Source organism: Gouania willdenowi, chromosome 17, assembly GCF_900634775.1.
Source record: "Gouania willdenowi chromosome 17, fGouWil2.1, whole genome shotgun sequence".
Lineage (NCBI taxonomy): Eukaryota > Metazoa > Chordata > Actinopteri > Blenniiformes > Gobiesocidae > Gouania > Gouania willdenowi.
Window position 1 is genome coordinate 2,325,533 of NC_041060.1, and position 13,335 is coordinate 2,338,867.

Below are 13,335 nucleotides of genomic sequence, written 5' to 3' on the forward strand. Positions count from 1 at the left end.
AATCATTATTGTCATTCATAATGTTATAAACAACGTGTCTGTTTTACACGGGGGTTGACTCAGAGTGAGGAAATGTGTCGTTTGCACCTCCAACACATCAAACATGAACTCTGCTGCTGCTGCTGCTGCTGCTGCTGTCGTTTCTTTTACACTGAGCGTCACTGCAGTTCACTGAGTTCCTTTCACTGTTCATTAAATCTTCCACATGTTCTTCCATTGTTGCTTCATAACGAGTGTGTTCTTTCTGCTGGTGTCTTTCTTTCTTGTTACAGGTGCCTCTAAAAAGAACACGAGCGCTGAAAGGAACTCAAAGCATGGCCTGTCCATTTTGGTTCAGCTGAGCCGACGTGTCCTCATACAGCCCTGCAGCTCATTCCCAGGACGTCAAAATGTGCTGTTATGTCAAAGCAGCTGCAGGCGTCACGGTGATATGCTCAGTGGAGACAGTGGAGGCCCTTTGGCCATGCAGGGAGGGGGCAAAGGAGGTGTAAACGCTGAGGTTTGAACTTACACACACACACACACACACACACACACACACGCACAAACAGCCAAAAGAACTGGTTTGTTATTCAGTGCCAACTGTAAAGTATTCAAAAATGTAAAGAACAAATCAAGTCATTAGGGCTGAGACGATTCAATTCTATTTGACATTTATTTACACGTCATGTGAAATTTAACCTGTGGCCACATGTGCACACATTATAAAAATACATAAATAAATTAAAGCTGCATGGAAGACTGAACAGGCCCTCGCAACCACACGCATGTCGGGAAGTAAGTAAGTAATTTATTTATAAAGCGCTTTTCGCAGATAAAATCACAAAGTGCTGTACAGAGCTGTGGGGGAATAATACAAGTGCAACATAATAAAACATGGGTGCATATACATCATAGGAGCAGCAAAAAATAATGTAAATTCCAGTTAACTAAAAGCTTTTCTGAAAAGTGAAATCTTAAACAGTTTTTTTTAAAAGTGACCACACAGTTGAGCTCCCTGAGAGACTGGTGCAGGTTATTCCAGAGTCTGGGGGCCACAGCCTGGAACGCCAGGTCTCCTCGGGTTTTAAATTTAGTTCTTGGGATCTTTGGGAGACCCTGACCTGTAGACCGAAGACTGCGCCCCGAAGTGAAGGGGAACAACAAGTCTGAGATATATTGAGGGGCCTGGCCATGTAACGCTCAGAAAGTCAGAACTAAGATTTTATGTTCTATTCAAAACTTAACTGGAAGCCAGTGCAGAGTAGCAAGAATGGGGGTGATGTGGGATGTTCTGGAAGCACCAGTTAAAAGTCTGGCAGCAGCGTTCTGTACGATCTGGAGTCTGTTTAGAGTCGACTTATTAAAACAAATAAAAACAGAATTACAGTAGTCAATGAGTGATGATATAAATGTGTGTATGACCAGTTCCAGATCTGATTTTGATAATGGATTCCTCACTTTAGAGATATTTCTCAGGTGTTAAAAACTGTTTTTAGTCAGTGACCCTCCAAAGACATTGATCAAACACAACCCCAAGGTTTCTGAGGCCAGCGCACGTTGAGGTGTGTTGCATGTCGGGGTGTGGAAGAAATGTTGAGACGTAGCTGACGTGCATTCCGTAATTCCGAATGATTTAATTCGGAATGACTAATTCCGAATTGATAAACATCATGTAACCGTGGCCATTGGATCATTGGTCCTACCTCTACAGTGATGATGTCATCAGTTGCTAGGTTACAGGGTGTGCGACGTCGGATTTGTTTGGACTGCAATGATCCCGTTAATAAATTGTCTCTGTAAAAGCAAGGAATTTCATAAATGCTTTACAAATTCCGTGTGCATCTAAACTGACTGTTATGAGTGTTGTTGCTAAAATAAATGACAACACAATAGTTTTCACTCTACACATTTCACAACAAACCTAAATGTCCCTAATGCCCCGCCTTCAAACACAACCTCATTGAACCATCCATGAAAACACTACTGGCCCCTCCCACTTTTCTATAGCGATGCATACATACTACGGGCACTGACCTAGTGTTTAAAAGTCAACATCATTCTCTGTCATAACATTACAAGGCTTCATTTATTCTCTTTTTTTTTTGTTTGTTGTTTTTCTAAAAATCCTGAAATCTGTTGTGAATTATTTCAAAAAGCCTTTCGCAACCATGTTCTGAATGCATGAACGCAGATGTTATTGTCACTTAAAAAATGTAGTTGACAAAAACTATGAAGAAAATTTTCAGTCGACAAAATTAACACTGCTTGACAGCAAGTTTTGAGTCAGTTTTAGTCATAGTCTGTGGACTAAAATGTAGTCATCAGGACTATTTTGGTTATAGTCGACTACTAAATGACATTAAGGTTTTAGTCGACTAAAATACAAAGCATAAGAATTTATGCATGTGTTTTAAGTTTTCATTCCCACTGATTCCCTGATATTGGATGTTATTAATGATGTGAAGTAATTGTAGTTCTGCTTTTATTAGTCAATATTTTTGTTGATATATAAATATATATATTTATATACAGTATGGTTTTCGTCCACATGTATTTTTTAAAAATAGTCATAGTCTAGTTATTGTCACTGAAAAAATGTTTTCATCTTCTTAACGTGAAACCTTTGTGTCACGTCATCTAAAGTAATTATAAAACTGCAGATGAATGTTTACTATAGCTGAGTTGGACCAACATCACTCTCTCTCTGTCATAACATTACAAGGGTTGTTTTATTCTCTTTTTTTGTTTGTTGTTTTTCTAAAAATCCTGAAATCTGTTTTGAATTATTTCCAAAAACCTTTCGCAACCGTGTTCTGAATGCATGAACGCAGATGTTATCGAGAATAGAAAAACTCCCTGTTGATCAGTGGCCAGTTCCTATGGAAAATGGCTGAATGATTGCACAAATGGGGGGGGGGGGGGGGTTAGTTATACGTTAAACTACGTTGACTCTTTGGAATGTAAAGAGCAATAAATGCACAAAGTCAATGTAAACACGTGTTGCATCATTCGTCCTCTGGCTCTGTGTTATCTGTGGAAAATTACCAGGGTACGTGGTGTCGCTGCGGCAGATTCCCCCTGTTGTTTTACGGCTCGGCCTGGGTGTGTGTGCGTGCGTGTGTGTGTGTGTGTGTGTGGTATTAATGTGATCCTGGTGCTTTCACTTTGGAAATGTCTCTTCCTTACGGTTCCTCACATGCAGGATGAGACGAGCGAACGGAAGGAGATGTTTTTGTTTTTAGTTTTTTGTTTTATCTCTAAAACTGTTTTTAAGCAACAGGAAGAGCCGCACTGAGCCTCCCACAGGAACCATTAAACACCAGCACATGTAAACCTCATCATCCACTTTATATCAGCTTTAAAAACACTCGTCGTCTGCAGCGCTCATCTTCACCTCAAGCTCAGTTTTAGTTTTTGTCATAGTCATGACTAAAATGCAGCTTAGTTTGCAGGACTATTTCAGTCATAGTCTAGTTTTAGTCCACTAAATGACAAGATTTTAGTCGACTAAAATATAAAGCATGTGATATAGTTTTTGTTCTCGTTATTGTCACTTAAAGGGCCCATGTTACGCTAAATTAACTTTCCTATGCTTTAAACCAGGGGTTCTCAACTGGTCTCACCCTGGGACCCACATTTTTCCACGCTCATTAAATCGCGACCCATTTTTTTTTTTTTTGAGAATTCAACCAACTAAATTTTGTTTTTCAAAAAAAGCTGTTGAAAACACACACATATAATTTTTATTTTAATAAATGTACATATTTTCCCATGCTACATGCATTTCACAGCATGCCTTTCAAAATAAAAGACCAACATGAGAGACATTAAGTATTTATTTATTTTTGACCAGCTGTCCACGACCCACCGAGTACAGCTCTGCAACCCACTTTTGGGTCCCGACCCACCAGTTGAGAATCACTGCAACATGATAAAGTGTTATTAGGGCTTCATACACATGTCTAAAGTGTGTTTTTCATTGATTCCATCAGTCGTTAGTTAGAGGGTGATTTGCTCCTTTCTTGCTGCAGGGTGACCACAAACACCTCGCTACAATTTGATGACGCGTTCCCACTTTGATGACTAATTTGACAAGGCACTGAGCTGGAGAAGCCACGCCTCCTGGAAGCTCTCTGCCGTGATTGACATATAAACAAACACGCCCATGAAGGTGAGTATTTCAGCGTCCTTCGTGCTGTGCTATGTTTGTATTTTCTACAGTCTATGTATGTACTGGCGAACGCCCCGCCCCCACGCCCCGCCCCCACGCGCCCTCATGTTCATGACGACAAAATTACCACTGCTTGACAGCAAGTTCTAATTTAGTTTTAGTCATAGTCTTTTGACTAAAATACAACTTTGTCAAAATTTTGTCATCAAGACTATTTCAGCTATAGTCCAGGTTTGGTCAACTAAATGACATTCAGATTTTAGTTGATGAAATCTGTTAAAGAAATAGGACTAAAACAAAAACATCAATATATTTTTGTATAGTTTTTGTTCAAATGTATTTTTTTAATTAAACTCTTTAGTCAACAAATGTAAATAAATGTTTATTGTTATTTGGTGAAATTCATGTGAATGTGACTTTAGGTATAAAAGCAAAGCCGCAAACTTGATCGTTTCCATTTTTGTTTCTTGCTGCTGTCGCTAAAAACAAACGGAGCTCGTATTACAGTCATGAGGTTTTTTTTCATGTACTTTTCAAACTATCTCCTGTTTTCCCATCAATAAAACTGGAATGGAGCCGCTTTGGTTTGTCGTTACTGGACTTCCCCCAGTTACAGATGATCAGTGTGAAGAGTTGAGGGAACATGAGGGTCACAGACAGCGTTTGTGTATAATTATTATGGCTCAATGTGTTTACGCTTCATGTGAGACACTAATGATGGAAAACAAGGGGAAAGGGCTTTGTTTGTGAGTGTGTCAGCAGCAGGTAAACAGGAAAACATTTTTAGATGCTTTAATCAACGCTAACAAGCATTGGATACGGGGACTTCTTTAAATATCCTGAACTAATGTTTATACGTGTACAAAAAAATCTAAATCAGAATGTGTGAATTCATTCAGGGTTAGGGAAAATTAGAATATAAAATTATTCATATCACATGTAGCCCTCAGTTTAATTTTGCGCAGCCTCCAAAGTGAAAATGATGCCAAAAACATCCAAAATTATTGAAAAATACTCAAAGAAGACAACAAAAATTTATTAAAAAGGACAACAGAAATTAATAAAAAGAACAAATATACTCCAAAAAATACACAATTAAAAGAACAAAAATACACAAAACAGACAAAAATACATGACTGCGAAAATACACGAGCAAAAAGTACAAAAACACAAAAATACATAAAGACAAAATACGTATATATTAAAAAAAATATACAAAAGACAACAAAAAACACAAAAAATACACCTAAAATATATTGAAAAAAAGACAACAGAAATACACACAAAAAACCCAAAACTAAAATACATAAAAGACAATGAAAATGTATTTTAAAAAAAAACCCAACAAAATACATAAAAAATATATGAAAAAAGTCAAAGAATACAACAAAATACATAAAAAGACAACAAATATATATAAAAAGACAACAAAAATATATAAAAAAACAACAAAATACACAAAAAAGCCCAAAATCTGTAAATATGTAACATAATATAAAGATGATTCATCCAAACAACATTAGATTTCACAAGAGAGGAGAAGACGTTCCATTACCTACTAAAGTCATCCTGATGATACAATAAACATGCTTTAAACGTGCATTCTTAAATAACTGCCTGTACTTTGTGTCCAAGCTTTTTACGATCGTAAGACAGCACCATCCATCATAGTTAAAGTCAAGTCAGTGGTTTCCAACTAGAGGTACGTGTTCCCCTTGGTAGTACTTGAGCACACTACAGGGGGCACTTGGAAACATTTATGAATTCAATTTCAACATATTGAGTCATTTTATAAGCAGAAACATTTCCCAGCTGTCGACAATAAACGGCATCAGTGGAATAAGATAAGATGAGAAGTCCGTTATTTGTCCCACAAAGGGGAAATTTGCAAAGTTAAACAACAATGTGACTCTTCAAACATATACAATACAATACAAAGAATAAACATTCATTTATCCATCCATCCATCCATCCATCCATCCATCCATCCATCCATCCATCATGTGATTTAATAACCAAAGGAAGGCTTTTATTTCTTACTCATAATAAAATCACTTTTAAAAACACTTTTAACCTTACTTTATCAATAAGTTTTATTGGAATTCCACTTTATGTATTACATTATGTATATATAAATTGGTAAATTGGAGGAAAGGTTGGGAAACGCTTTAGTTCCAGCCATTGTGTTTGAGAAACATGTAAAGCTCCGTTCATGTAGCCGAGACGCAGCGTCACTGACCATGCTTTATGTACCACACACACACACACACACACACACACACACACACGCACACACACACACACACACACACACACACACACACACACACACACACACACACACACACACACACACACAGAGAGAGAGAGAGAGACGTGGACTTGTGATTTGTACGGTCAATTTAGATGCTTCAGTGTTGCGTGGAATGCTGACTGTAAGAGGAACTCAGGGGAGAAGCAAAGCACTCAAACAGAAGCTAGTAAGCCTGTTTCCTTGTTTTTTCTTGCGATGAACATTGTTGTACACTCAGATCTCACACACACATGCACAGGAATCATCAACGTTGTCATCATCGATGAAGCTTTTCCTTTGATCTGATCGAGGGAAATTGGTTTCTGACGTTTTCACTTGTGTGTGATTCTTTGTGTTCAGATCTCTGCAAAGCCAAAGCATCTCCTTACGTTACGCGTTCCTGCTTCTGACACGCCAAGGAGCTGCTTACACAACTGCTAAACCACAACGCTCTGATGCCCACAAGGAGATCAAGTGACTTTGATCAAATAACTGGCCTACAAACTGGTTAGGAGAGTCATAAGACAGTCTGCATTACTGAGGAAATTAACTTCTCTTTAAACCACAACAAAGATAAATAGTGAAGTGGTCTGATTCTTTCAGCTCCAAACCGTACAATTAGCACCAGTAAATGAAACCTTAACATAGAATTAAAAAAGAATTACACGGAAGTCAAAGACGCATCAAAGTGATCAGCAGACGCCCCTGAAGAAGACGGGCAGTTGACAAGTTGAAACATGTCAGGAGATCAAAGTACATTTCATGAAAAATAAAAAGTTGTCTGAATAAATGAAACCTTAACATATTATTCAAAAAGAACTTGCTGGAATTATTGTGTGGAAGTCAGACACATCAAAGCGATCAGTAGACGCCTCTGAAGAAGACTGGCTGTTGATAGTCAAAAAATGTCAGGAGATCAAAGCAAATTTCCTGAAAAACTGTTGTCTGAGTAAATAAAACCATGACATGTTATTCAAAAAGAAGACATAAAGAACTTGCTGGAATTAATGCGCGGAAGTCAAGGAAACATCAACGCATTCAGCAGACACCTCTGAAGAAGACTGGCACTTGACATTCGAAAAATGTCAGGAGATCAAAGTAAATTTCCTGAGGGAAAAAAAAGTTGTCTGAATAAATTCAACCTTAGCATATTATTAAAAAAATAAGACAAAAAAAACTTTTTGGAATTATTCATTTTGATATTTTCAGTTTACCACAAACAAAACCAGATAAAATACAATATCTGCCCTTTACATGTCGGTTAATGTGTGACACATGATAACAGTAAACAGATGGGAGTTGTTCAGAACACACAATATTCCCTCTCGGTGCACGTAGGCTCCTCTCTGCAGGGTGAAACGGGGATTCGAGAGGCTCGGTTTATGTCTGACAGCTAAAATTGATGAGCTTGCCAGGCTGAGGAATGCTGGTCCATCGCTGGGCGAGAGAGAGAGAGAGGGAGAGGGAGTGTCGCTCCTTCACAGCAGATGTTGTGCTTTCAATCATCTACATTGCAGTGCAAGCTTTTGATGTTTTAGTGCGTGGATTCCTACTTACATACCAACCATCATTGTATTCACCTTTCTTCTTTAGGTTCAGGAGACAGAGACAACTGTTTGGTTTCTCTGTAAAAAAAAAACAGTTGTTTTTTCCTCTGAAATCTTTTGTTTTTTAATAACCAATGTTAGTCATAGTTTAGGTTAAAATCAGACATAATAAGAATCAAAACCATCAATTAAACTTATTAATTTATGTTAAAAAGGTTTCATTTTTCCCTTTATATTTTTGTGTTGACTTTCACTGCATTGAAGTGGAATTTCTACGCCAGTGGCCCAAATCACTAATAAAGTGAATAACTAAAATTAAAATGAAATTTGATAAGCGCTTCGAAATGACTGTTGTAATTTGTGCTATATAAAAAACGTTTAATTTAATTGAATTGAAAAGCTTATTTGTTCCTAATTAAAGAGAACATTTACTTGTCTTTCCCTTGATATCTGATATTAGATTAAACTATTAAATTATGGGAAGTTTATGATTTAAAATAATTACAAAGATTAGTAGCACAAAATCACCCACTAGTAGAACATTTTGCTTTACTAGTAAGGTCTACAAGGTCTTTTATGCACATACCATTGTATATATCACCTCTCCTCTGTATAGCTAATATATTTGTATTTTTAATTGTACAGGTGTTTTGTATTTAATGTTCAGGTTTTGTTGAATAACAGTGTTGCATGCCACTGTATTTATTATAGTTCTTTTATCTCGATTTATTCCTTTATTATTTATTCCTTTATTACGTAGGCATTCACTGGCGGTCGGCAAAGCAAGAATTTCATTGTACAGGGAAACGTGTTTCTAACTGTACAGATGACAATAAACACTTTGACTTTGACTTGACTTTGACTTGACTACAAGTGTGCCAAAGTGCGCTTTGGTTACCAGTACTATTATACTAGTACACTCATTACCACTCACTAGTAGTAGTAAAGCCTAAAGATTCACTAGTAGTACTAGTAGATCTAATGCAAGTAGGAGGGATTAAAACCAAATCCAGCTCCCGGATTGGTTAGAAAATTTGCCGCCTTCGAAAACAGCAGAGTTGGAACTGTCGCCTCCTGCGGTCACAGATTTTTTTGACTCATAGATTTTGTTCATTAAATTTAGTTTTCCCTGATTTTTAGTTGTCATTTTGACTGAAAAAGCTGCTAAATGATCCTAAATGCTTCACTTCCTATAGAACTCAATGAACTAAAAGGGGACGTCATTTCAACATGGCGGTGCACAGGGTAAAGTATAATATAAATAAAACAAATATGGTGCAAAATAATGTGTTTTGTTCAGCATAGCTCTTTTAATGAAGACATTTCAAAGGTTTTAGGCCTTTGTAAAAACAGTGGAGGATCCCTTTAACATTAGCCTAGTATTAGCATTAGTATTAGCATTAGCCTAGCATTATATAACCCACGTCCTAAAATGTAGTATCATAGTAATCATTCCCAACTCACACTTTAACCTTGATACTCAAGCACAGCTCACAATATCAGTTTAAAGCCATATTTTGGTTAGAATTAGCATTAGCATAGCAATAGCATTAGCCTAACATTAGCCTAGCAATAGCATTAGCACTAACCTAGCATTAACATTAATCTTACATTAGCACAAACCTAGCATTAGACTAGACATAGCATTAGCAACACATTAGCACTAACCTAGCATTAGCACCAACCTAGCATTAGCCTAGCAATATTATAAAAAGTCCTCTGTTTTAAGCTCGCACTAAAGTTATTGTCCCGCGTTAGACCAAAAACTGTCTCCAGCGCCTGAGGAGGGATTCCACAAAACCCTCCAGAGACACTTAAAGCTGCCCCGAAGAACCCAGCAACACATCCACTGGAGTACGAGCCTCCCTGCCATACGTGAGAAAATAAGGTGTGAACCCAGTGTTTGAGTGCACACTGGTTTTGTAGGCAAAAGCCACCTCCGACAGGAAACAGTCCCACTCCCCCTCACATGACAAGAGAGTCTTAGCAAGCTGATCAATAAGGGTCTTATTGAACCTCTCCACCATCCCATCAGACTTCGGATGGTAAGGCGTGGTGTGTGTTTTTTTTCATGCCCATAACACAAATGTTTTATGACCTCTGACTCTAATTGTCTGCCCATGTCCATGTGTAGTGTCTCCATAACCCCATGCTCCAAGACATAATCTTTAAAGAGACACTCAGCAACAGTGGTGGCCTTCTGATCAGGAATAGCGTAAAGATTGTGAAATAGTCTTCAACTACCAAATCATAGCTGTTACCACTGGATTTCACAGGTAACTCCAGAATGTCAACAGCAACACGCTGAAACGGTGGGGGCCTGATGATGGGGCACAGCGGACTTCCTCCTCTGACAGGCATAACACTGTCCACACCACGCGAGTATGTCAGTCTGCATGTAGGGCCAATAACACACAGCTCTCACGCGTGATAAAACATGTTCATGAGCATTATGAGCCATGAGAGGGGTGCCATGAAGATGTTGCAGGACCTCAGGAACCAAGATGGAAGGGACCACCACCTGGGTGGCCAGGCCAGCGCAGAATAATAATAATAATGCATCAATTTTATATAGTGCTTTATCATAGACACTCAAAGCGCTTTACACAATTAAGGCATTCATCTTTCACTCCACACTTAGTGGTGATAAACTACTATTGTAGCCACAGCTGCAGACTGACGGAAGCGAGGCTGTCAAAGTGCGCCACCACCAACACTCACTCACACTAGGCAATGTAGGTGAAGTGCCTTGCCCAAGGACACAATGACAGATACCACTGGGGTGACTGCCACCCCACTGTGGCACCTGGAATTCTCAGTGGTCTCCCATCCAACTACTAACCAGGCCTAGACCTTCTTAGCTTACATGATCTAACGGGATCGGGCAATGACAGGCTGGTATGACCATCAACCAACTTCAACCGAGGAAACTCGTGCCACAGCTTCTTCAAGCCCCAGCTAGCACATCTCCACCGAGGGGGTCTCTGATCATCTTCCAGCCAGGCCAAACCTTTGCCAATGTCAGCATCTTGTTGTTGGAGTTCTCTAATACTGGAGCCGTCATGTGACAGGGTGTAGATCAAAGCTTGATCCGGATCAGCAGCACAGCTACCAGAGTAAGGTGTTGAATCCGAGGCTGAGGCAGAACCTGGTTAAGGGGACTCAACCGAACACACAACGATTGAATCACCGTCCATGGCTGTTTGTGTGCCGGTGCTTCTGAGAGTGGTGGAGGCACATGGGGCATCATTGTCCAGAGCAAAACCCTTGACAAATCTTCGATAACAAGAGCAGAGACCCAGGAACGCAAGCAATTCTGTAGCTGACTGGGGTACTGGCCAGGTCTTTACCTTGAGTGTGTTCCAAGGGTCAGGGCAAAGTTCCTCAGCCGAAAAGACGTGACCCAGGAAGACAACACTGTCACAGGCAAGATGGCACTTCCTGGCATTTAGTCTCAGTCCAGCTTCCCCAAGGCCTCAAGATGATCCTCAAATGTTTTGCTACACCAGTATGCCGTCGAGATGAACCATGCAGATGTGCCATGGCAGCCCCTTCAATACTAGCTCCATGACCCGCTGGAATGTTGCTGGTGCATTGGTGAGACCCATGGGCATTGACCTGAATTGTTAAAGGCCCTGGCCAGTGTGATCCTGCTCCACCACTTCCTTCTACCAGTAGCCGTCAGAGAAGTCCAGGGTGCTGAACCAGGCAATCCCCGCCAGGGTGTCCAACAATCGTCCTTAATCTCCTGCCTCTTTTCTGGAGAGGTCCGATAAGCTCGTCATTTAACTGGCTGGTTGTCACCTGCTGTTATGATGCTTGATCATATTAGTCTTAACTGCGTGATTTCTACCAGGGAGGAACACGCCCTGATGCACCTCCTGCAAAGCTTGTAGCTGCTGCCTCTGCACATCCATTGCAGCGCATTCAAATAAATCTGGTAGAGGATCAGTTACCTGTTGAGAACTAACAAGCTCCGTGGAGGTAAATACTTGCACACTTGTTAACATGGTGTAAAACCCCAAAATTTGAGCCAGGGTGTAGGCCCAGTTCATGGTCAGTAGGGTCCAATAGCCGTACGGCAGTGTGCCCATTAATAACCAGCACCACAGTACATGCAACCACCAGACCCATGCTCCAAATAGCCTGAGCTTCGAGACAGTAAAAGACAATGGGGGGCCCAACATGTTTATAAGAATCTACCTGGACAGGCACAATCATCTCTCTGAAAGGTGGAATGGTAACATCAGCAGACACGTAAATACTACAACACATAGGAATGAAGTCCACAGACAACATAAGAGAAACATCAGTGTCACTGAGGCGGAGAAAGCCCCGACCCACATCTAAAATAACTTGAGTTTGTAGCATAAAGTCAAAACCTAACAGGACAGTCTGTGTGGCTCCCCGCACAACATGAGCAACCTGTTCTTAACATTTTCCACCTAACTGTATAGAGTCACAGTGCCCAAGGTGTACAGTAAATTGCCATTAACGGCTCGACCAAATGTGTACTGAGTCTGTAACTCATGTTTACATAAGGATGGGACATACATCTTAAATTCCTCAGAAATCAATGAAACAGTAAACCCAAAGTCAATTAGCATAGTTACATCCATACATTCCACCAAACCTTCAACGTATGCTGTAAACTTAGACTTGCTCTCCATACACGAGTCCATCACTGGGTCAGGAGCCGAAGCAGTTGAACACTCACGTCGACCCTGTGGCAATGAAACTGGTATCTGGGTCTCAATGCCAGCTACTGGAAGTTTTCCCGCTCCGGCCGGCGCAGGGAAAGAGATGGAGTGCGCAGAGAAGAAGACGAGAACCTCACCTACCTCCGTCTGTCATGACGAGAAGCCCGCAGCGGTGCATCCTCTCCTGAGGCGACCAGTTGCTCATCTTGTATCCACTCCGATATCCACATTGTGGAGAACGACCCCTTGGCTGATCATCCCCTCTGTCGACAGACCTGCAGCCAATTCTGCCACAGTCACAGTGATAGACAGGCTGCTAGTCCCTGATGTGTCCGTGGGTCGCTCAGGGATGATGGACCTCGACCACCACGCTCATCCATATCGCTGTGTCTTCAGGCCTTTCACCTCCGTCTGTAAGCTGTCATTCACAGCATGGAAGAGTTTCTCTGCAGCATCAGAATTAGCGCCCACAACACCATCGAGAGAGGATTCCTCGGCTACATGAGATGGAGAAAAAGATGCAGAAGGTACGGCCGCTTTTAGGGCCAGCCTGTCCTGCTATTATCAGTGCCTCCTACATGTCAGTCGCTCCCTGCTCATGGCATTTAGCTTGGAGAGCAGGATCAAGTCCAACAAGAAAAC

The 13,335-nt window shown here is 40.4% G+C and overlaps 1 long non-coding RNA gene across 2 annotated transcripts; it reads left to right on the forward strand.

Moving 5' to 3' along the window:
* The first annotated feature begins 64 nt into the window (after nt 1-64).
* On the forward strand, nt 65-8,587 carry LOC114479397 (uncharacterized). Of its 2 annotated transcripts, none has more exons than XR_003675989.1 (3): nt 65-499; nt 4,014-4,153; nt 6,807-8,587. It is a non-coding gene; the product is annotated as an uncharacterized LOC114479397 (long non-coding RNA). The 2 variants fall into 2 exon arrangements; XR_003675990.1 differs by lacking the exon at nt 65-499 and adding an exon at nt 3,099-3,310.
* The last annotated feature ends 4,748 nt before the right edge of the window (nt 8,588-13,335 follow it).